This window comes from Wyeomyia smithii, chromosome 3 (assembly GCF_029784165.1).
Source record: "Wyeomyia smithii strain HCP4-BCI-WySm-NY-G18 chromosome 3, ASM2978416v1, whole genome shotgun sequence".
NCBI classification, from domain to species: domain Eukaryota; kingdom Metazoa; phylum Arthropoda; class Insecta; order Diptera; family Culicidae; genus Wyeomyia; species Wyeomyia smithii.
This window is the reverse complement of record NC_073696.1, coordinates 17,932,821-17,958,746: the sequence shown is the minus strand read 5'-3', so window position 1 is coordinate 17,958,746 and position 25,926 is coordinate 17,932,821. Positions and strand designations below refer to the sequence as shown.

Here is a 25,926-nt window from a genome sequence, read left to right as displayed (position 1 = left end):
CTTACGAAACATTTCCCAATAAATACGATGAAACCAACAAATTTGAAATAAAGTTAGCTGCATTTGCCGAAAAATGAAAATTTAGTTTTAAAATACAAAAATAATCTATCTGGCAACATACCGGTCAAAAATAATATTTTTTCTGGATTCCTTGGTTTATTTTCTTCAAAATTCATTTATCAGTATTTTCCGGGTGTCTTACGTCTATAAATTGTAAAAAAAATAATTACGAAGTTCCCAACTGTTTTCATAAAAATGTTATATCTCGTTATTGGCTCATACAGGTCGGACTCGATTATATACAGTCTCCGAAATATTTTCACTATATATAATCGGATCCTATATATAATCGAATCAGAAAAAAAATTTTTTTTTGTTTATTTTGCATAAATATTTTGTTGTTTTTGAATAAATAAGTTGGATTTTTTTGACTAACCCCCTCAAAGTCGCAAAAAACCTTTCTTACAAAAATATATGTATATATAATCGAATCAGAAAATTTTTTTTTTGTTTATTTTGCATACATCTTTTGTTGTTTTTAAATAAATAAGTAGAACTTTGACTAACCCCCTTAAAGTCGCATAAAACCTTTCTTACAAAAATAAATGTATGTATAGATTTCGTAGTTATTCTTTATGTTATTGCAGTCAGCCATGGCAAGAGCACTACACCGTGCTGCACGGGTGCAACTTTTGCTTAGAAACACTACACGGCGTGTATTGGAACTTGCACTGCGTGATGTGTAAGCAAATTCACCGGTGCGCGTGTGCAATGCTAATACCCTACCCCGTGCATGAAGCTTCGGCCTACACACAAGCTGAGGGATTTAGCTTCGTATAATCACCGGAGCCGCGGGATTTAACTTCGTTGGAATACTCGACAATCTGCTCTTACGTAAGGAATTACATCAACGTGCAAGCCTGATGCCTGATATGCCGAAGCTAAATGCACGGGGTAGGGGATTAGCCTTGCACACGCGCACCGGTGAATTTGCTTTTACACTTTGTGCGGTCGTTCTTACACATCACGCAGTGCAATTTGCAATACACGCCGTGTAGTGTTTTAAAAATTTTCTCCGTGGCAGTGCGTGTTTTGGACATGGCTGATTGTAGTCAAACCTAAAGAAAAATTTTGATCAGTGTGTATTGTGTTTGTTTACTCTTTTAGTTTTGTTATTGTTGTGCTGCGTTTTCAAGCAATTCAGAACATAACAGAAAATTATCATAACAGTATTTTATCGAAACAGTACTTGAAACTATACATTTTCGTCATTTTATTTCAATCCCCTCTTCATCCAATATTAATCATAGACTTGACTTGCGTATTGGGTAGTTAGTAGACTAGCTAAAACATTGCCTTTAATTTATTTAAATTTTTGCTCACCAGTATTGATTTCAACTTCATAAAAATAAGTATTTGAAAAGAGTCAATCTCTATCACCTCAACCTTAACATTGAAATAGTAATATTAGGGTCCATTCATCTTCAACGTGACATAAATATTGGATTTCCGGAAAACCCTCACCATTTTGTCTAGCATGTTTCCAATACTCAGCACACCAGGCAAAAAAAATTTCCTCAGCCCTGCTTGCGTTATGTAACCTTTAAACGGACTTTTATGAATCAATAAGAAAGCGCTTATATATAACGTAACGCAAGAATAATTATTGTTGATCTCCTTGCCCCCTTTGCCATGATTTTTGTTTAAATTTTCTGTATGGGTTGCAACACTTTGCCAACTCAAAACTCTTTCCCGTTTCCTGAGCGTTACATAATTTGTAAACGTTCCCTCGCGATATTTCTGTTTTAGATCAGCTTGACTTTACTTGAAACATTATGGCTCAAAAATCAACGTTTTGGGTCAAAAAATGTTGCGTTACGTCATATTTGACTGAGGGAACGTCCATTAATTACGTGTCGTCTAGTCTAGTCTAGTCTACACTAACACAGCCAGTACTTGAAAGGATCCTGGAAAATGGTATCCACCATTTAAAAAAATGATTTCCTTACATTTTTCTTGTACGTCCATTAATTACGTATCGTAAATAAAAACTATTTTCGACCCACTCTTTCTTCTAGGTAACGCTCTTTGTATAGATCTTCAAAATTTTTAGTATTGATTGCGACGTTTTGTCAGATCTTTTCCTCTCCCTAAGCGTTACGTATTTTTGGACGATCCCTATACGACATTGCTGCTTTAGATAAGTTATATTTGAAATTGAAAAAAAAATTTATGATTCGATTATATACAATTTTATATATAATCGAATCATATATAATCGAGTCAATTTATAATCGAGTCTGTATATAATGGAGTCCGACCTGTATTACCTCGGGATGATAATTGTTTCTTATGTGAAATTTTCCAAGGAACACGGTGTCTGTATAACGGCGTTTCACTCGAAGTAGAATCAACGGATTTGAATGATACTTTTTGTGTTTGTTTTGTCTTCATCTTCGACGAGTTAATAGGCCATAAAAATAACAATAATCAACTGATAAGGTTAGAAAAAAATTGAAATATATTTTCGGTTTTTCCCGCCTTTTACTCCAAGAACAACGCCATTAGATTATTATGATTGTAGGCTATGACCGGTAGACAAGTTGTTGTAGCGTCGTTATTGAGGCGTCGTAGTTGAGTGAACAAGCACCTGTTATTGATTCACGTATTAGGTGATATTCGTTTTCGCTGCCTACTACACCTTTTCTATGCAAAAGCGCTATAGCGTGGTAGCAGCAAACTCGAGATGCATGTGAATACTCTCAACGTGGCTTTGATTTTATTCAAGGGCATATACTTGATAATGTAAATTAAATTTCTGGCTGGTTGCATATAATCGTTTTATTTAACTAATAAATGAAAAGAAAGAACAAGAATAACACTACATGTGCGATGATTTAGTTTACCATTGCTCGGATCTAATCAATCTGTTCAATTTTCTCTAAAATGCAAACTGACTTAGATCATTGACATTTGCTCATGCTGCAATGATTCTGTTAGCTGGTAAAGGGAACGTGTAGTTTTTGCTGCTCAAAAAACATTGATTTCTGTTCATGTTTCGTTAAATAGGCACTACCGTGCTGGATCGAAATCCGTACACTTGAGCACATGATAATCTTCAACGGTCAATATAAAATCAAGAAATTACATATTGCTTTGAACTGACATGTTAACTCATAGGTCTACTTATATTTTATCACTATTTTCAAGCGAAATGATTTAAACTACTCTGAAACTCGAAAAAATCATGTTTGAATAGAACATGTTTTGAATCGAAATCCGTACGCAGTTTTTCGTCTGAATCGAAATCCGTACACTTTTGAATCGAAATCCGCACGCTCGCGATATAGACTGGATTAAAGACCGTACAGCAGTGAATCAAAATCCGTACAGATATAGAGTACGTAAATGAATTTCATTTTTCAATTTATCTTTAAATTTACGAATAAATATATTATATTTATTTATTATTTGTTTATTTGAGCATGTAGAGTAAGAATTACTTCTTATAAAATTCTACACTAAGCAAAAAAAAAAAATTGTGGCGGTCAATTGGTTCCTAAAGTTTTACACGATTTTCTAATTTTTATATCAGCTGAAATAGTGCAGCTTTCTGTGCAAAACATGTTTTTAAAAAAATGTTTATCGTTGTCCTTCAAATTTTGAATGAAGAATAAAAAACTGCTCGAAATGCCCTAAATTTCGAGCAATTTTTTATTTTTCGTCTAAAAATCGAAGGAAAACGATAAACTTTTTTTGAAAATCAAGTTTTGCTCAGAAAATGCGGCTTTCTTTTAATGATATTTAAGAACTGGAATAGCTTTAGGTCCCAATTGAATGATTCGACATAAAAAACATAAATTTTTTCTCAACTACCTGCTGCAAGACGCCTTCTTCCAGGCCCAGATTTAAGAAGGGGGCAAATGCCCCGGGCCCCCCGATTGCTATACCCCACTTCATGATCCAAATCTTCCTCTCCAGCAGTGAAGGTTGGTGGAACTCCTTTTGATTGAGATTCGTAGCCATAAGTTACGGCTCTTTTATCGTAGTCACTAGAACGCCGGAACCTCTCGAAGCTTCCCGGTACGACTTTCCCTCGCGCACTTCTGTCACAGCTCTTTCGGGATTGTTTGCCGTATATTTATGCTTGTTTTCTTCCATAAAATGCTGAAAACAAGGATGAAAGTTCAACAAAATATGCATGATACACACGCTGTACGGATTTAGATTCAAGCGATTAACAAGGATCAAAATCCGTACGGCACAGTTTTTGATGAATAAATACAATTTGCACTATTTACCAGACAATACACAGCTCGAAAATGACAAAGACTTACCTTTTCAATCGATTTCAAAAAGATTCACAGAGTAAAACACTTATATCCCACTTGAAAACCGTTTTTATCTGAAGAACGTTTCCTTAGTGAAATCTCTAACGATGCGACGAAATGACAACTGAAACCGATACACGATTGATTTTTTATTTTTAATATTTTTATTTCATGGCCTACTGGCGCATAGTTCAATTTAACAGAAAGCCAATAGTTCAACGGACATGTACATGTAACTTTTATATGAGTTTTCATTTTTGTAATGCTTAAAACTGAAGAAAAACATCAAGGTGTACGGATTTCGATACTGTACGGGTTTCGATCCAGCACGGTACTGCATTCCTACAAATCTCTGGACTTACAATTAATTGTTGAATGTTGAATTGAAAACTTTAATGTTGCGAAGTGTCAATTGCACTGTGCTTAGGCAGTAGATCTGCCTCAAAAAGCAGATGAAATATTTATGTCATTGAAGCGAAAATTTCGAAGCTCCGTGTACCTACCAATTTACCATTTAATTTCAAACATCTGTATGTACCTTCGCGCTCCGCAGTTGGGTGATATTCGATAATGCCCAAAGCCCTGATAACTGGTGGCATTAAACCTAAAACATGCATATTCTCGCATAAACAGCTTTATGTCACATGGTCACGTGAAAAACAATTGGTATCATGTATGTTTGATAAAAGATACCCGAAGAATGGTTGGCCATTAGGTTTTGCGAGAATTTTTGTTCAGGACAAAACCATTTTGTCACTATGCCATGGCAATAACGAAAATCAACTGAAAAAGTTATAAAACGTTAAAAACCCACCCTTGATATTTCCCGCCCTTCTGAGATTCTGGGAGGTTTTCTGTGAGTTTTAGTGAGTAACGATTTTTTGTTGCCTTTGATCGGAAAAATTCGAAACAAGTTTTCATCACCGGGGCGTACTTAAACGATAGCCTTCATTTTTTTTAAATATTGTATGGAACAGTTCTATGCGATTTTCGTATTGGTTTCTGTTGATGCCACTTAAATTCAATGTCGGTTTCTGTTAATTTGTGCTGTGACTGTTTTTCAAAAAAGAAGACACTGTCGGTACGTAATAAACATAATAGATTAAAAATAATAATGTGTTTTTGCAAGAATTCTGAGGAGTATTCATACTGGTTTCAGTTGGTTTCGATTAATTTTCTTCCACATGTAGTGAGAATGCTTCCTAACGAAGATGCCGCTAAGGGTTTTTTATAAAAGGAATGTTCCCTAATCTACATGATCAAACTGATTCTTGCATATCTTCCAGTTGACTTTGACAAATTTCTGCTGAGATCGAAGTATTTTTTGTGCAGATGAAGTTGTTGTAAGTGGAATGCTCAAATACTTAACATGCCGCTAAATTAAAATTAAATTCGTTGTTTTTGTTCCAGTTTTGCGAGTTAAGACACGAGTAGTAGCAGGTCAATAAAAGTGTCAGGCTCCGCAACACTGAAGATAGAATATTAAAAAGTCAGGAAATATACGAGTCTCGAAGGGAAGTTGATCGGTGAAGAACAAGACGAGCTCGAAATGCACGACGTTCGACACCCCATATATCTCAAAATCGTCAGTTACACTCAGTCAGTCTTGAACAAAAGAAAAATAAAGTATAGTAACTTAAACACTCAATTGAGAGAAAAATGCTAATCAAATATTTTCAAATACTACTTTATAAATTCAAAGTCAAATTTACCACCGAACAGATGCATTGCTGCCACTACCCGATGGCAAATGTCCTTGAAGCGACAATTCTGACAGGAAACTACAAAGGAGAAGTCGTAATAATCCCGCGTATCTCGATTACTCCAACCGATTTGCCGTTTGATTTTAAACGTCAGCAATTTCCCGTGCGTCGCGCATTCGCAATGACTATTGATAAAACCCAAGGACAGTCACTGAAAATTTGTGGCATAAACTCCGAGTTTTCATGCTTCTCACATGGACTGCTCTATGTCGCATATTCACGTGACCCTGGCCCCGACATTGTGGAATATATAGAATTTAGTGGCTAGGACCGCCTTGACCACTTTCACATGTTTCGTATATTCCGAATTTTAAGCTTGAATTATTTAGAATTCTGAAGTTTTGTTTATAAAATCTGTTCCAGTGAGATTGGCCAGGCAGAAGGGTATTACTATAATTGCACTAAGCCAAGCTTTTGAATAATTGAAAAAATAATGTAATAATTTCCTTCAGAATATTTAAAAGAATGACTGTTTATTTGCAGAAATGTATGGAAATGATTTGATTATGGTTGAAAGGTGCTACATAAGGTTCAATGAAATAAAAACGTAGAATTTTACGAGCGCAGGAATGAAAAAAAAACTAAAAACAAATCAGAGCCGAAACATATCGTAGGTATGTTTTTTGGCAGCAGTTAGATATTTCAGTTTTTGCAATACAACAGTCAATGAAACTCAAGGCGGCGGTACGAAGTTTGCCGGGTCAGCTAGTTTAAAATAAAAATGGATGAATTTGCCGAAAAATGTAAATTTAGTTTTCAAATACAGAAATACACACTTCCGGTCAAAACTTATATTTTTTCTGGATTCCTTGGTTTATTTTCTACGAAAATCATCCATCAGTTTTTTTGGACATCTTACGTCTATGAATTGTAAGAGAAAGAAAAAAGAGATTTTGAACAAAAAATGCGTGACTTTGCAATAAACAGGGGGGTCCCAATGAGCGGGGGGTATTCCAGTCGACACTAAACTTGGGATTTTTCTCAAGTGACAGTAGATGAATAGTTCTTCCAACCTTGAGCAAAATCTGTGATGGTCGTATCCAAGTTTGTGCTTTTTCGTGGTCACTTAGTATGGAATTTGATTTGATTTGATTTGATCTATTTAATTCATCCAAACTTTTGTGGTCTCAATAAATATAGGGAAGGGAAAAAGCCCATATGAATTTAAACAACATGTTCATTTTCAAACGAGCCTGAAAAACCCATAATCTTCTCAAACATAAATTACAAATTATTCATACTTATAACACAATTAGTTCAACTATAAATAAAAGAAAAAATAAACAAGTCACAGTTGGACACACTCAAAATTAAACATTACAGGATGCCTGTTAACTTCTTCAGCCATAGACCTAATGGGCTCATTCATGCCATAGTTGGTTCGTTGGAAATTCAGACGAATCAGGTTGGAATGACCCATATTTGTATGTTTGTTATGGTTCCACCATAACTCTGGAATGCCTGTTCCGATTTCTACACTACTTGGAATACGCGTTTCTTATAGAAACGATATCGAAGGCCACGAATTGATGTCCAGAGATCTCATATCATATTCGACGCCATGTTTTAAATCTTACTGGAAAATCGGTGTCGAACGTTATTTTGAGATGTTGATATCCGGTTTCTGAAAATCTGCGAAAAAGGATATTTTTGGTATCAAGATTATTTATAGAGATCCAATAATGATGTTTGAAACCACTTGAAATCCACGATTGCGACTTTTGGTTTCAAAGAGATGCCAAAATGCTTCCCAATGGTGTTTACGGGACCGACATGACACTGAGACGCCGAAAATTGATGTCTCATATCGTGTTGAAATCTAATTGCCATCTTCCTTTGAGTAAATGCGCGAAAATGCATCATATATCACTAATTCAAAAGCTGCAAGTGTCTTCTGCAAAGTCTTTCTAATCATTCTAGGCGTTATAGAAGTTGCTATTTTTTCACCATAAATTGACAAACGAATTTCATTTTTCTCAGTTTTGCATATCAAAATCCCTCTTTGTTCGGCATAGTCGGCAAAGTTCAATATAACTTTTCACAGTGATTTTTTACAGTTTTTCAATATTCTGTTTGCTATAACCAAACATACAATTTCACTTTCTTTCATTTTTCTTTAAGTATTGAAGATTTTTATAAAAATAATGCACTAAATCGCTAACAGGTATCTACAACAACTGCAAATGTCCGCAAACAAAACCATTTCTATGATAAAATATTAACCAAACAGCATTCAATCCAGATATACTGCCGTTCCAAGCAAAATTGTCCCAGTATGCATAAGGTTTGTGTAGAACATGGGACAACCATGTTTGAGAGGGCAGTGTAGGTATTTCTCTCGTTTTGAAGATATCTCATTTTGCCGATATTTGTCTTCGGCAAAGTTGTTTTTTTATGAAATGGGCCACAACTTTGCCGAACAAAGTGAATTTACATGTGCAAAAATGGGAAAAATTGGATTCGTCTCTCACTTTTAGGTGGATAAATTTGCTGAAGACGCTACTGCTTTAAAATACTTTTTTACTGGGTCAAAATAATTTCGATCTCGTTTTTGCTGTTTTGCAAACAGTTTGTGATGTCTAGAGTCCGAGTATCGATGGCCGACGTCACTTTTAAATCCAATATGGCAACTTTCGGAACCGAAAATTGGTGAGTGCCTTTTCCAATTATTCAGTTTCTGTAAAGCGGTGTAAAACTAAGAAATGTTTCAAAATTTCCCAACATTAATATTTCTAGAACCGGGACCAGGCTCCTTAAATCGGCCACCTACAGTTCCTGAAAGGCTGTGAAAAGTTAAAAAAATATTCTACCATCAAAACCAATTTTAGTATTGGTTTGAGCTCCACATTTAAACCAAAAATTAATGTCTGGCGCCATTTTTTACACCAAGATGGCAACTTTCCGCTTTGGGGGTCATGAAAACGCTCAAATATCTGGTTTAACTTGAACAGGGTGACACTAGGAGGCAGGAAAATTATGTATGCAGACAAACTTCATGCACTATTTTTACCGATTAATCTTTTCAAAAGTATATTGGAATGTATGTTTAACCATCTCCGAAGTGATGATGCTGGGAATTATGTTAAATTTTAGCTCAGCAAACCGAGAGAGTTGAACTTAATCTTCACTAGCCTCATGTCGCTATCGTTTAAAGTGCATTGCAGTGGTGCCAGATGAACAATACGCCTTTCATAACAAATGACAGAAATTTACCAAATTGTCCTGTGTTCTTACAAATTGACAAGCACGCGCCAACACTTCCGCTAAGCATAATCCAAGTGGTTAAACAAGTAGAAAAAATGTGTCCCAAAATTCAAAGCAAACAAAAAGAGAGTGGAAGGGGCGAAATAAATGACGCAAATAATCTCTAATTACTGGCACTGAAAGGCGAAACGCTGGTGAGTAATTTTCCGCGAAATAATCCTTTAATTAAAAATTGAGCAGTAAGAGAATTGACCCACGTTCCACAGTGGCGGTAAACCGGGAACAAAAGCTGGTTGGCTTCAACAAAACTTCAAAGGTACATTGTGCTGAATATTTTGAAATACCTTTTGAATCTTCATTTTCCTCAATACTCCCACTCGCAGCTGCAGAGCGAAGTACACCAGTCGTCAGGTATGAACTGTCTGGCGTTAGCATCCTTACAATTGTTACGTACTTACTCTACTGTCACGATTCTTGGCTGCTTCTTTTCGAGTGGAAAAGCTTTTTCCTCAAGTCCACCATTAGGGAGAGGGGCGTCAAGATCAGTGTGTGTGGTAGAAAATCTGTACCCATTAAAGCGTTAAAATCATTTATGCAGCATTCACTAGAAGTGCCTTTGTCGGGAAAGGTTTGTGATGCACAGGTAAACAGACACACAAACCAAACAATAGACAAGAAGTATCGTCTCTGTATATGTGCGGGAGCTAGTCGTGAACAACATTGTGCTACAATGAATCATGATGACTTCACGAGTGGTGCCATTTTGTCTTTTGTCATGAAATTTATGTCCGTTTTTGACAACGACATTAAAACTAATATTTGTCGAAAAAAGTAAAAAGATGTGAAGGTCTAGAGTGCCGTAGAACTTCCATCTACCTAAAATTACAAATCTGGTGCAGGGGCGCTTGTTGAATATCACAGCTTCATTACTGCAATGCGGATTCTTAGGGACAGCGTTTTCTTGGCGACATCTGTCGGGCGGGAGCAGACATTTTTGAGTGCAACTTGCGTCTTGTAACATATCTCCACCGTTCTCACTGGATGTGTTCTCAGCGTGCTGTGGAAAAGTGGATTAAAGCTGGCGAAAAACACAGCGGTTGTGCAACTTAGGTGACAATCATTTCCTTTACCAGTAACGGGCTGCAGGCCGTCGGTTGAATGCATAAGTGGGTACTAAAAAGTTACGCATACAGATACAGGCGGAAAGCGATTGCTTTAGGCTGATGGCTTTTATAATTTCACCTTATTGTTGGATAAAATGAAAAGCACAAAAGACAAGCGGAGAGGGAGGGCGAAAGCGAGAGCAAAAAAAAGAAAAAATTACTCGAAGCTTTCACCGTGCTCATCCACGTGGTTTCCCTTCACAGAGCTCAATGCAGCCTGTAGCTTTTATGGTTTTGTGGTGGTTATTTTTTATGTTTTCAGCCATTATTCCTTTGTTGGGAAGTTTTTATTGTAATGCTCACTAAAAATCTGCGTTCTGGTTCAATTTCGTTCCCCAGAACTTAAAACTTTTGTGTCCTGCATTGAAAGTTTATTTCAAAGCGGTTAGTGGTCAACACTTTTGGCTCCGAATCGGTTTGTGGTTAGCGTAAATAGAATGCACAAACTCGTTTGAATGGCAGTCCATAAAGGTTCGGTGTTTAATACAAGAATTGAAATAGATTGGCTGGCTTGGCCAGGCCAAAAACCTTCAATTTTCTATAACCGCAAATAAGCAATACCCTATTACAACAGCAGGGATCTCCTTTCAATGGTTTGTTTTTCACATGCTGGCAAAATTTTCAAGTCCTTAAATAAGACGCAAAAAGTTTCTTATTGTAGAAACATAAAATACACAGCGAAGCTGAAATTCGTGCTGATATTTTTTGATGATTTTATATGATTGTTATATGAATGCATAAATTTAGAAAGAACAATGCCAATATGATTTTTTTATTTGAAGATTAACAAAACCATTACTCATTTACATCTCACATTTCCGAATAGTTAGACTAACGAAAATTTTACGACTATCTGTGTCGCCTGCTCATCACTGAAAGTGAAGTTATAAAAATTGTTTATTGCCACACATACCTATTCGAAGTATCGTTGTAGTAATGCGCCAAAAACAATATCGATAACGAATTCTCTCAACTTAATCTAGTTGATCGAAACCGCTATTAGCCCCAAGGCTAAGCCTGCGATATTGTGTTTTACCTATTAGAAGTATGGGGTTTATAGCAACTAGGAAAGATTTCTCTGGTGATTTCATGAGGCAGAATTATAGCATGAAAAGTTTTTGTCATTGACCTACCGATACTACTTTCCTATTTAGACCATACACAATAATTTAGAACAATAATTACTAAGAACATAAGAGCTAGTGTATCACATAAAAAAGAATGAGGCTAAAATTTATTCACAGTTTGTCATTCTAAATTTTTTATTCGCGCTCGCTTCGCCTCCCATAAAAATGGTATCGAAGAAAAAGTTGAACAAATTAGAATATTTACTGAGCAAAGATACACTAAACAACGAAAAAAGTTAGCAAAATCCTGTGAACGGTTCGCCTCGTTCGTGTGCTTAAACTGCCAAAAAGTTATTCATGGATAGTTTACTTTTTGATTCCTGAAATTTTGCATATTTGAATGAAATTTCACGTTTTTCATCCCGAGAATGGATACATTTATAATGTTTATCAATAAGAGGTCATTACAAAGCATAAACGACTAGCTCTCTGAATGCATCCGTATTTGTGATATTCCAAAATAAGACATGGAAAATTCCACTTTATCATAAAAATACGCCTTTTTTGCCGTTATTTGTAGTTTTACTTTCGAAGAACGAATTATGTTTTATTTATTATAAATTTCAATGATTTGATGCTTTTTGTTGGAAAACCACGAATAACCCGCAGAAAAGGTGTATTTCCATGAAAAACTGACATTTTTTTAACTTAAGTGGTAATAACCACCAAAAACATTTTTTGGTCATTTTTTTATTGGCTTACATCATGCTGAAACTATCTGAAAAAGTTTACATCCGATTGACTTGAAATTTTAACTGTAGCTTCTTCATTAGATTATCTAGTGAAGTACATACGATTTTAGCGATTGAAATACAACAACAAAAGTTATAAACAACTAAAGACGATTTTTTGTTGAAAACGATTTGTTTTTGTCAAAACCGCAATTTCGTGAAGAAAAATTCTAAAAACATAATCATGTGTACTTTACTAGCGACACTTATGTAGATAATGAAAAAAAAATGTTTGGGTTGTAGGTGGAATTGAGCACGACTTCTTTTAAAATAGGCGGTTCTCGACAATCGCTGCACAGCTGCTATTTTGTGAAAAAATACCAATAAATTTTTTTTTCTGTTTTTCTAGAGTTGCTTAATCCTATCAAAACTCGATTTCCGGGAAATCTCAGGATCCCGGAAAGTAAGGAAAATTGCGAAGAGAAGTAAAAACGCGGTGATTTATTTAGTTTGGATTTTATCGTTGTCATAAAGGAGAAAACACCGGGAAAAAGGTAAAAAAATCAGAAAAGAAACTGATAGTTATTTCACAAACACACAAAGAGTCATTCAGGAATAGGATTTCAAAATTTCGCTTTCTTGAAAAGTCCCCATGTAAAATTGTAAAAAAATAAACCGGCACAGGTTCATAAAATATAAGAGACTCTCTCACCTCAAAATTTAAACAATTTTTTTTCTCATAGTTTGGGCTCTAAGAAACCTGTAAAAATTATGAGAGCATCATTGCCGTTCCAAGCATAGTTGTCCCAGGTTCTACACAAACCTTATGCACGCTGGGACAATTATAATTTACGAAAAATTATACAACTAGATATGTTTTTTGGATTTACCATAAAAAAATATAATTTTTTCAAAAAACCCACCGGGGCCAATTGAAAACATCACTTTCTAGAGTTGCCGTCTGGGAAAAGTTTGTTCACAACACCATTTTCTACCATTTGGAGCTCTCAGGATTCCAGACTTGATGCAACTTCGGGACGCGCTAATGTGCGTTTTTTCATCTGGAGAACGTTTTAACTGGATTTATAGCTGGATGAAACACTAGTTTTTGTCCTCAATTCTCGTTCATTTCTTTTTGTAAAAAAATTCCTAAATATTTAAAATGCAGTCGTAAATACGTTGCATATTTTTTACAAGGCATTCAATTCATTTCAGACAGAGCTGCCATACTTAAATTTGAAAATTAAGCTGCTTGACAAAAGCGGAGAAAACATGTCCTAGAGCTCTACTTAGAAAAAATTGAAGATTAGCTTTTCAACCGTTCCCGTGAATTTTGGTACCCATGGCAAGCTCGGCAGTAAGTCAAAAGGATGCAGAGTAATTGCTCGCCGGACTTGTCGCTTCTATGTTTGCTCAAGGGAAAACTTATTTTATGTCTCTGAAGACTTGACGTCCTTTTGGCTTTGCCAGGTACGAGAGGGGTTTTTATTTCATTCAGTGTTCGGTTGGATATAACTAGAAACTAGTTCTTTCGACAAACTTTCAAATGTATGTAGTCTGATTTGCAACTATTTGCAACCTTCCGAGAAATTTGGACTCAACATATGGCCATTTTCAATGAAAAACTAGAACAATATCGCACGATTAGCCTTGGGGCTAATAGCGGTCTCGATCAACTAGATTAGTTGAGAGAATTCGTTATCGATATTCTTTTTTGGTACATTTTGCATGTGTAGGATAAGTACAACGATACACCGTGCCCCAGAGCTGAGTTGAGAAAATTTCTAACTCGAAAAGATCCTCGACTCGCTCAGGAATGGAACCCGATATCACAACCGTGTGGGAGAGCTAGCCGACCGACATCGCTAACCACAGAACCACGGGGACCACACAAAAACTAGAAATATCTTGTTAAAAAATGAAAATATAAAAGCAATATATTCTAAAAAGTTGCGAGGTTTAGCAAAATGAATAAAATCTTAGAAAATCTTGAATTATTTCGACGATTACAGAAAAAGTTATGAATAAAAAACTAATGTTGAGGGGTGTTCCTCGAAAAATTCTACTTCGTTATATCAGGCATACAGATAGAAGATTGCAGTATTCAGCAATTCTTTTTCTTATAGAGCAAACTGGTATTTTGAAAATTAGAAAAAATAATTTTTATATCTAACTGATAGACTGATGATTGATCATAAAACCGAAAAGGTCTTGTTTGATTTAATGAACTTGCTTGCTAAGAAAGGTCTTGTTATATGTAATAAACTTGCTGGAGACACTGGGTACATAAAATCCATATTTCACAGTCAAACCTAAAACGATCACCGCTGTGCCTTCTTGTGAATTTTGATGCCCCTAACAGCTCGGAAGTGCGTTTTCTGAAACTTGAATGGAGTTTTCCCGTAAACAAACGTAGAAGCCATGAACCTGGCGAGCAATTAATTTGCGGCCTTTTGACGCTGGAGTGCTGGCTAGGGGCACCAAAAATCACACGAGTGGTTAAAAATTTATAACCTTTAATATTTTTTCAGTTTGTTCCCTGGGGCAACCAGTGTCAAATTACATTCAAATGAAGAATATTCGATTAAATATTTGCAGATTTGCAGATCATCCTGGCTCTGGATACGCCAGCTGCGCTGGCACTCAACAAATTAAAAACTGTGATTGGCCCGACTAAAAGTGCATCATAATCGAATCAGTCATGTTATTTCGTTCGGTACATTTTTGAGTAATACCCTTTTGAAAGTCGTAAAGTACAAAAAAGTGATGAAATAACAACTAAACAATGATTGTAAAGCACGTTTTTGAACCACCATTTCATGAAATAATTTTTAAAATAGTTCCTACTCATTCCAAGTTTTATATTTTATGACATTTACAATTTATTAGATAATCCCATAGCGCACAATGCACTAAGCTCGGAAAATCATGATCGTTCTAGATTTGACCGTCAGAGCTTGATTTTATGTACTCAATGTCTTCAGTAAAATAGTATCATAGAATAAGGCCCTACTTTTGGCGTTTTCGGTTTTTCGATCAATCTACCTTAAAGTAAGATAAAAAATATTTTTTCTAATTTTCAATACCCCGTCATTGTTGGCTGTTTTCCAGAAACCGGAAGTCGCTTTTTAGGATTTAAAAAAATAACGTGGAATTCATTTCTGGCTTCTGAGTGTCATTTTGGCTCCGAAATTACCCAGTTTGGGTTGTAATCGGTCTCTTTGGGCTGTTTTCTAGCAACCGTTAGCCAACATGTTAGAATTAGAAATGTTAAATAAGGTTGATTTTTGGTGTTTATGCACCGTTACGATTACGGAAATACCCATATTTGGAGGTAATGGGTCACTTCTGGCAGTTTTCGAGCTACCACCACATTTCAAAGTAGGTTGGAAATCATGAAAGTATTCTTTGTTTCCAAAAATCCTCACATGTCAAATTAGGTTCCAGTAGCTTGATCAGTTCTTGAGTTGAGCAGAAATTTGTGTTTTTTTTTGTATGGAATTCCTCCTTTCCAGAGAAGGGAGGGGTGTCGAACATCCATAGAAACATTCCTTACACCTACCAAATTTGGTTCCATTTACTTGATTAAATCTCGAGTTATAGCAAATTTGAATGAGCTTTGTGATTCGATAATCCGGAAAACTCGATTATCCGGAGTGAAATTTTTTTCGATACTCCGGATAATCGAGTCCGACCTGTGTTTGTGCTTCGTTTGTATGGGAGCCTTCCAAAGCAGAAAGGGGTGCCAAACCACCATAGAAATGTTTCATGCTTCCTAATACGTTAGCGTGCAAAGTTTGGTTTATTTTTTCGATTAGTTCTCGAGTTATGCAAAAATTCGTGTTTCATTTGTGTGAGGGCCCTCCCTTCCAGAGGCTGGAGGGGACTCAAGCTATCACTAAAACCTTCCCCGGCCCCAGAAATCCCTACACACACATTTTCATGTCGATCGCATCAGTAGTTTCCAAGTGCATATGAATCAGACAGACAGACACACGGACAGAACTCTATTATTATATGTAGTGAAGCGATGAAGTCTCAGAAGTGAATTGGTCCGATCATGATGCAAAACAGGCCTACGCGTTTCGATGATAATTGCAACTTTAAAGCAAATGTTTCGCACAAGAAGTGTTTCTGAATGAATTTTTAATGTTATAGATGCCTTTCACTAAAAAAATATACTGCAATCTTCGAATATTTGATTCCATTATCGCCTGCTGAAAACCCGAATTGTGCTCGAAAATGGTTCTTTATTTTGAAATTTTTTTCGCTAATAATATTACTTGAAAAATTTTGATGAAACAATCTGAACATCATCAGGAGAAGTTGATTGAAGATACTGATAAATATTCAAAGTACTTTTTCGTTCAATAGTGAAGCAGTTCGCCCATGAAAAATTGGTCCAGTTGTAATACAGAACCTCATTGCAAAAGTAAATCGGTTAATAAATACAAACGTAGGTGCTGGGTTGGAGTAAATATTTTGGCGTCTTAGGTAAATTTTTGACGTGGATCAACAATGTATGCTATTTAACTCTCTGATTCATAATTGCCTATTATTTCAGACAAATTAATTTCCAACGTATTTTTTTTAACCGAATTTGATAATAAGGAATCAGTAGCTTTTGATTTCACCTGCACATAATTTGTCTGTTTGCGCCGAAGGAGAGATTATATCATATAGAATTCAAAGAGATCTGATGTCCATATTTAATAGGTGGTTTTTCATAGCAGTTCTTATGAAATGAAGGAATTTCTAGGTGCAAATTGATGTAAAGTAAATCTCCTACAGCATATCGAAAGAACATCTAAGAACAAATTAGTTTTAATTAAGTTTTATTTTGTTTTCTGACTTTCTCAGTTTTTTTTATAGTACACGATAATATAGTCAAATCACCCGACGTTTCGGCCGTTTTGGTGGACTTTTTCAAGGGGAATTTAGTTGTTTTGGATTTGTCTAAACTCACAACTCAAAACGCCAAACGTCGAGCAATTTTATTAGATTGACATGTACTTAAAGAAAAAAAACATATCAACGCATAATTGTTATCAGTCGTTAGCATAACAATACATTAGGGGTCTTCACATCGAGCTCGTATAGGACAAATACCCAACCGTAAACTGTGTCTTCCATTATTCGTCAAAGGAGGTGAGTATCTTTATTCTTGAGTACACTAAGATCGTTTTTTACGCGGGGAATGCGTTCCAAATTTGTATGGGCCCGCAATATTTTTGAGTTTCAAATATAACAGAGAAAACCGTCCTAAAACGTTTGAACCTCGTTTGAATATGATAGTGGCCAATCTAGAGACCAAAATGCAATATTTTAAATTTTGAGTATTTACACCAAAAATTGTGAATTTTTTTGAAAACTGATATATGATCACTCGTGGCCTACTGTATTTGTATACGATCTGGATATAAATATCCATATTGTGGCGCAACATTTTCGATTCGGTGTAATGTAGTATGTTAGTAAACAAGAGGGATTCAAGAACACTTAAAATCCTCAATAATCGTTCATTATTAATGGATACAAGCAATTCTAAAATCGTTGAAAATTGAATAATTCGTAGTGCTTTCGGCGTAAAATTGAAATTTTTTATCCCTCTCAGTGATGCTCACTAGGATGTTAGTTTAAGTTTTAATGTTGCAAAACACTCACAAATTGAAACTTCCGTTGAGTATTTCTCACCTTGCAATATGATTTTTAGAGGTCAAATTACATTTTGTTCCGTTAAAGAATGATCGACTGGGAATAGATTTCAACAACTTTCTTTAGGATGATTGTGCACAGTAAAGCCAATTGAAATCACCTGTCGATTATAAAGATTAAAATATTGTGAAACTATTTCAATTATCTTCCAATGATGACGATTTCTAAAAGTTGATCCAAAGCTTGTAGTTGTTCAATATTCGAAATCCATGCTAGAGATATAAGAAGTTCATGAATAAATCTGGACATTTTGGAATCTTGTTTGATTTTTTTAGGATCTTATAAAGAAACTGCTCCATTATTCATCTCATCAAGCCGATTTTCACGAAGAATGCACGGATTAAACACCAAATAGGGGAACTGCTCCATTATTCATCTCATTAAGCCGATATTCACGAAGAATGCACGGATTAAATAACAAATTTTCATGAAATCATTGAACAAATAAACAAAATACGCTTACGTGCTCTTATAGAATCGTTCAGTATAGTATATTCAGTAAACTTAGCTAGATTTATCCTGAATTTTGTAAAACAAACCATTTTGCACAACGCTTCCATATCCATCTCAAAACTTAAATCACTGCTCAATTATTCATCTCACGACGCCCCCATATTCATAACACTGCAATGCACTGTTAATCATGAATGAATCTGCAGATATCTGCTGTAGTTGTTTACGTGCAAATATGGTAACCTACGTAACCACTGCAGTGCTGTCCATTTATGTCGATTATGTCGGAATAATTCAATATTTTCAGTATGATTTGTTCGTATTAACAGAAACCGATTTGGCAACTTTTGATTTTCTTCAAGGCAGAGAAAACAGATGAAAATACATACAGTAAAAATTTAGGAATTGTAGAAATTCATCTCATATATTTCTGTTGATTCAAGCTGGTTTTTGGAAATTTGAGGTGAACGTTTCAAAGATTAAAGTATTCCTAGTATAGTGAGTGATTTTGTTTAGTGATTAAAATAAAAAATGGTCCGCTAGTGATGAGAAAAACTTTGGTTGGCTGCTGAACGAGTTCCATTGTAGCCGTACAGAACAATGCGCGGATTTTGTTTTTTGAGGTAGGTGATTGAAATAAATGAGTTTTCGAGTGCAGACGCCTGACTATTCTATCAAATTTAGAGCTTTTAGGTGAGTTTTTGAGGATTCTACTTAATGAGAAATCTAAAGTGAACTAAGAAGAATCCATTCCATGGATTAGCAGATTGGTTTAAAAAGAAAATATGCGTTTTTTCCTGTTTTTAATTGTGTTTACATGTTGAATGAGATGAATATACGGGCTGAGTTGAATAATGGAGCAGTTCCCTTATGCTTACGTGCTCTTATGGAATCATTTTGCATTGTATATTTAGTAAACTTAGCTAGATTTATTCTGAATTTTGTAGAACAAACCTTTTTTCACAACGCTTCCATATCCATCTCAAAACTTGAATCACTGCAGAATTATTCATCTCACGACGCCCCCATATTCATCACACTGTTAATCATGAATGAATCACATTATCATGAATGAACGTAGCCGCAGCCCGTCGTCGTAGTCGTAGGTTACCTAGATATCCGCTGTAGTTGTTTACGTGCATAACTGGTAACCTAGGTAACCACTACAGTGCTGTAGATTTATGTCAATTATGTCGGAATAATTCAACATTTTTAGTATGATTTTTTCGTATTAACAGAAACTGATTTGGCAACTTTTGATTTTCTTCAACGTAGTGAAAAGAGATGAAAATACATACAGGTGAATTTTAGGAATAGTAGAAATCCATCTCATATATTTCTGCTGATTGAAGCTTGTTTTAGGAAATTTGAGGTGATCATTTCAAAGATTGAAGTATTCATAGTATATTGAGTGATTTTGTTTAGTGATTAAAATAAAATGTGGTCCGCTAGTGATGAGAAAAACGTTGGGTTGGCTGCTGAACGAGTTCTGTTGTAGCCGTATAGAACGATGCGCGGATTTTTTTCTGAGGTAGGTGATTGAATTAAATGAGTTTTCGATTGCAGATGCCCGACTATAATATCAAATTTAGTGCTTTTAAGTGAGTTTTCAAGGATTATACTTTATGAGGAATCTAAAGTGAACTAAGAAGAATCCATTCCATGGAATAGCACTTTGCTTTAAGAACAAAATATGCATTTTTTCCTGTTTTCAATTGTGTTGTCATGTTGTATGAGATGAATATATGGGCTGAGATGAGTAATGGAGCAGTTCCCCTATTTACTTGGTTGCTGAGAAAAACTTTGTCGTCCAGTTCAAATACTGATAGTAATTTAACGATGCACGGCTGATGTGCAATTCATGTTTGAGGATTTGCAAGATAGATGATTTTTTTATATTTCTCGAAACAATTTACAAGTTTGAATATTAGTTTTTCAATTGAGTTGAGACCCGTTCTATAATAAAAAAATTCTCAAGTGATTTTGAAACAGTTTGTGGAAAAAGCACAGATAGACATGTATTATCCTCACGATTTCTTATAAATTTCATTTCACTAATCTCACTCTAGAACGGATGAATTGCAATAATACTCTTGAATGCCACTCTCCTTGTCCTCGAGACTACATAGCTGTGGAAGCAATTAATTTTGTTTCGCCAATATCGTTCTTTTCAATACAATTGATGGATGATGATGATGATGTCAAACGATTGATTTGTTAGCGATGCAATCTGGCATTCAACTACGTTCACATTTACGGTAAGGCAAAATAAAACGAGAATTTATTCTCAATTCGATTAATAGCGAACAAAACATTTTTGAAAGCGAAATTGCTTGGCTGATGAATACACATAGTACTTTGTGACGTGAAAAAGCACCATGCGTTCGCATATAAAATAATAAAAAAATTAAACATATTTTCGGCTGTCAGCGTTTGCGTGTTGACCTGAAAACGATTACACTTTACTATTTATCACACAAATCTAGTTATTATTGGATGGGCGAGACATTTTCATAACTGAACTTAATTTACGAATATGAACATATACGAGGAAGGTGGGGGAAAACATTACAACAAGCGGGATCCTACTAGACACGCATGTAGAAACGCAAAATGTGTTATTTACTGGTTAATCGCATGTGCGAAGAACATAGCTATCTGGACGCCTTTAGCCCCAGAGCTCGGTAGCACGCGAATTAATTTATATTTTAATTGTGATGCAGATGCCATAATGTGGCCGTGCGAAATGCGGCGTAGTTGCGTGCATGCTGGTCCCCGCCCGGAGGCGATGTGCAGTGGGTGCGGCATGCGTGCTGTCAAGTAGGGTTTGCAATTTATGTGCTTCTTCGTGGTTACGCGTTTTTCTGGTCTTCTGCTGCTGGAGGGATATGTCATGGAAAGGGAGGGAGGGGAGGACCGATTTTCGGAACTAACTATAGGAAATTTATGTACACACAGACAAACGGTACTGTATGGCACTCTAAACCAGTCTCTAAGCACACACACACACGAGCAAAACAGGCACACATGAACGACAGCTAGGAATTATTAAGCGTGGATGGGGCTTTCATTTTGTTGATCATGATTTACAAGCTTGAGCGTTTAGGTCTTTTTTTGGTTCTCGCCCGGCTGGGTGGTTGTGATTAGTTGGTTGATTGGTTGCTTGCTTGGTTGGTTTATTGTTTGCACTTGCTGTTACTGTTGAATAAGCGCCTAGGATCGTGGCTAATGGTACTGATGTGGATATGCGCGAAAGCTTTTCGTTATAAAAGTTGTGCCATCTTGCCACCTGTTTTGCCTATGATGGATGACGCTATGTCTAGAAAATGGCAAACAAGTTAAAAAGTTGACGTGATTTACTGTGGGCTAAGCGGTGAGTAGAATTGGTAGCCGATTTGATTGAAGAATTATTATTAATAGTGGTGCTGTGATTGTGGTTTTGATTTGATTAAAAAAATCCATATCAAAGTGTGCACGAATGTGTAATCTTAATTTAAGCTTGAATTGTGTTCTTAAGATGATGAAAATAGGAAAATGTTTAAATAGGAATTGCTGTTGCTATCGTGGATTGGATGTATAGAGACAAAGATCGTAATCTAAAAACACCTAGGAAAGTGATTGCCCAAAAAACGACGCAAAGATTTCTTCCGTTATAGTGCCATGTACCTATTTTTCTTGTCTTAGAAAGATTCAAACACACCCTTGCTGAAAATGTACAGCTTCACCATACATTGTTTTCTTCTGATGCAGGATTCAGAGACGGCACGATTTGCACATCCAATTTTACTTAACATGAGGTTGTGCCTTCCTCCTTTTTTCGTTCCTTCCTATCTGCCATTGAGTTCAAGGTTAAAAGACCACCATCCTTGGCTGTAAGGACACACGTCTTGCTACTCGTTGCGAGGTCGACTTCGGATGGTGCGCCTGCTTTTATTGTTTTATTTCTGTCGTGCGGAGCGAATGGGGAAATGAGAATTTGAATTTTACGATATGGGGTGGACCGCGTAGAAATGAAATGATCTTACGGAGGATTGCTCAGACTATCCCTCCTCTATGGCAGTAAATCGGAACCTTTCGACAGCGGCGGGAGCTGAGCAACAAATGGCGGTGTGTTCCACTTTTCGAACTTTATGTTCATTTCGATTTAACAACTGGCGTTACTTTTACTTGATGGTAACTAAATGGAAATAAATTCTACGGCAGACTGGAGTTAAGCAGAACACGTCACCAATATCCGGCAAGCCATCTTATCTCATCAGGACCACCATCATCGTCACCAAATCAGCATAAAGCAGAATTCCCAGAATGAAAATAATCTATTTCTCACCAGTACTGTTTAGTCTGCACCAGCACTATCTTTTGATTATACAAAGCATAAACAGGAAGCATAAACAAACACTCGCTGCGAGGCTATATATAAGAGTATTAAAAGAATTGTAATTTAGTCTTAAGTCTTAAGTGAATAAAGATAGACGAGCAGAAGCTCAAAAAAATATATTTTTTGCCCTATTTTGTGGCAGAAGAATTAACTGGCGCCCGAATAGGGACCAGCGTGAGTGTAAAGTGAATCAACAAGTGTAGTTCGCCACGTAAGAGTTCGCGGATACTTCTTTGTTGTGAAGCAAAAATCTCTCCCGACCGCGTAAAGCAGCCGTACGGATTGTGCCGGAGTCGCCTGGACAGCTCATCACTCGCTCCAGGAAAAAACGGATTTAACAGCCGTGCCGGAAAGGAGGAAACACCACGGCCTGGTCTCAACCCACAGAATTCAGAAGCGTCACCGTTAGAGGCAGACGATTGGATTGAAAGAAGTACCACTGTAACAGGATTGGTATGACGGTTACAATAATTATGTTAGTACTCCAACATTATTAAAATAGTGAAGTGAAAAATCAAAAATAAAAAGTGATTATATTTAATAAGCAAATATTAGAAGTAAAAAAGTGAAAAAAGAATTATCCTTAAAAAAACCAAAAGAAAAGTGATTATATTTAAAAAGTATATATTAGATATAAAAAAGTGAAAAAAGAAATATCCTAAAAAAACTCAAAATAATAAATAATTAAAATGGCACAAAATCAAGTGCAAGATATAATCAATAGAATTGCCGCTCTAGAAGCAGCAGCCGTTCCCCTTCCGGGACCGGACTACAGTGACCCACCGCTTCATCTTTTTGATAGAGAAGGAGCTCGGGTAAACACGAATTCGATTGAGAGAATCCTAGATTTAGTTAAAGATTTGCCAACGTTTACCGGCAAGTCAAGAGAGTTGAATAGTTGGATTGACGATGTTCAAAGCATTCTCAATCTCTATGAGACTAATCAGCAAAGCCCCATAGAGGCTCAAAATAAATACCATAAGACCATAAAAAGAAAAATTAGAGGCGAGGCAAACGATGCCTTAGTAGCCTCAAACGTGAACATAAATTGGAAACTTATTAAGAAAACTTCAACAACTTATTATGGAGAGAAGAGAGATTTGGAAACGTTCGACTACCAGTTGTCGCATACGACACAGAAAGGTAAAACCCTCGAGCAGTTTTACGATGAAGTTAATAGATTGCTCTCCCTAATTGCGAATCATATAAAGACCGATGAAAGATTCAGTCATCCAGAAGCATCAAAGGCGCTGATCGAGTCATACAATAGGAAAGCTATTGACTCTTTCACCAGAGGCCTCGATGGTGAGCTGAGCAAATTCATCAGAAACTATCAACCAACGTCATTAGCTGCCGCGTACAGCTACTGCATTAAGGATCAAAACACAGAGTTCAGATCCACAATGATCAGACCTAGCATGTTAGCTCCGCAGGTTCCAAGGAACTTGATACCATTCTTGCCCCCTAGACTTCCTCCCAAACTTCCAGCACTAACAAGACCACCTAACAATTTGTATTCATGTAGACCAAACCCACAATATTACCAACGACCAATTCCACAACCACAATATCATCCAAGACCAACGCCACCACCACCATACTTTAATCAACCCTTCCAACCTCAACCATTCAGGCAATTTAATCAACAGCAAAAACCCCCAATAACACCTAACAACCCATTTAAAAACACACCAGAACCGATGGAAGTAGATACTTCCATCCGAACAAATAACGTCAACTATGGTAACAGACCACAAAGGTCAGACCAGAGAGGACCCCCACTGAAAAGACAGAGAATGTTTAACATTTACACAAACAGGTACGAAGAACCTGAGCCTGAAGAAATAATTAATGAACGCTCAGATTATGCCCCATCAGAAGATGAAGAATATTACCCCGAATCATCACAAACTTTTGAAAGGTACATCAGAATGATGGAAGCCCAACAAGGTGAGGAACCTGAAGAGGAGAAGGCTGAGCTTAGTTTTTTAGGATGAATTCCACGTTGCTTTATTTTCTTTATTATGGCAACGCGAGTACACCTCTGAGAATCTTAGTGGACACAGGATCGAACAAAAATTATGTTCATCCAAAGTATGCACGAGTCTCCCACAACACAGAGAAACCTTTTTAACGTTTCTTCAGTTGGAGGAGACATAAAAATCGACAAATTTTCAAAAGCTAAATTTTTCCGACCATACTCAGACATAGACGTAAAGTTTTATCATCTTGCAGAATTAAAGTCCTTCGACGCAATTATAGGGCACGATACGCTCAAAGAACTAGAAGCCGTAATTGACACCGCAAAGGAAAAACTAATAATAAAAAATCGACACACCATCAACCTACTACAGCACAAATTCGAGGAGATAAACCAGATCGAGATTCGAGATGAACACCTCCCAGAATATCAAAAATCTGAACTTAAAAAACTTCTCAAAGACTTTAAAAATTCATTCCAACCACCTGATGAAAAATTGCCTTTCACAACAAGAATTAATGCAGAAATTCGCACCACCGACGAAAATCCAGTATATAGCAAAACATACCCATACCCACAATCCTTGAAAGCAGAAGTTAATAAACAAATAGAAAAATTGCTAAATGATGGCATCATAAAACCTTCAAAATCCCCTTATAATTCCCCTGTATGGATCGTTTCAAAGAAGATGGACGCCTCCAACGAAAAGAAGTATAGGATGGTAATAGACTACCGGAAACTAAATTCAAAAACGATTGGTGACAGGTATCCCATTCCTGATACCTCAACGGTCTTGGCAAACTTGGGAAACAATGATCATTTTACAACATTGGATCTAGCATCTGGCTTACATCAGATCCCAATGACAAAGAAAGACGTCGAAAAAACCGTAAATAACGGCAAATATGAGTTTGTACGATTGCCGTTCGGACTGAAAAACGCACCCTCAATTTTCCAAAGGATTATGGACGACGTCCTACGAGAACACATTGGCAAAATCTGCCATGTCTATATAGATGACATCATCGTTTTCGGAAAAACTTTTCGAGGAACACTTAGACAATTTAAAAAGTGTTTTCGAAACCCTACAAAAGGCCAACTTGAAAATCCAGCCAGACAAATCAGAATTCTTGAAAACCG

General features: G+C 36.3%; 1 protein-coding gene across 7 annotated transcripts in view; it reads right to left on the bottom strand.

Annotated features, from left to right (window-relative positions):
• LOC129732918 (potassium voltage-gated channel protein Shaw-like) overlaps positions 1-25,926 on the bottom strand; it is a 278,881-nt gene that overhangs the window by 47,532 nt on the left and 205,423 nt on the right. The window contains exon 8 of one of the 7 annotated variants that reach the window (XR_008729387.1): positions 21,054-21,746. The exons of 5 other annotated variants lie outside the window; for them this stretch is intronic. The gene's annotated coding sequence lies outside the window, so the exon portion shown is untranslated. The remainder of the gene's footprint in view (positions 1-21,053; positions 21,747-25,926) is intronic. One more of the 7 variants, XR_008729388.1, reaches the window with a different exon arrangement.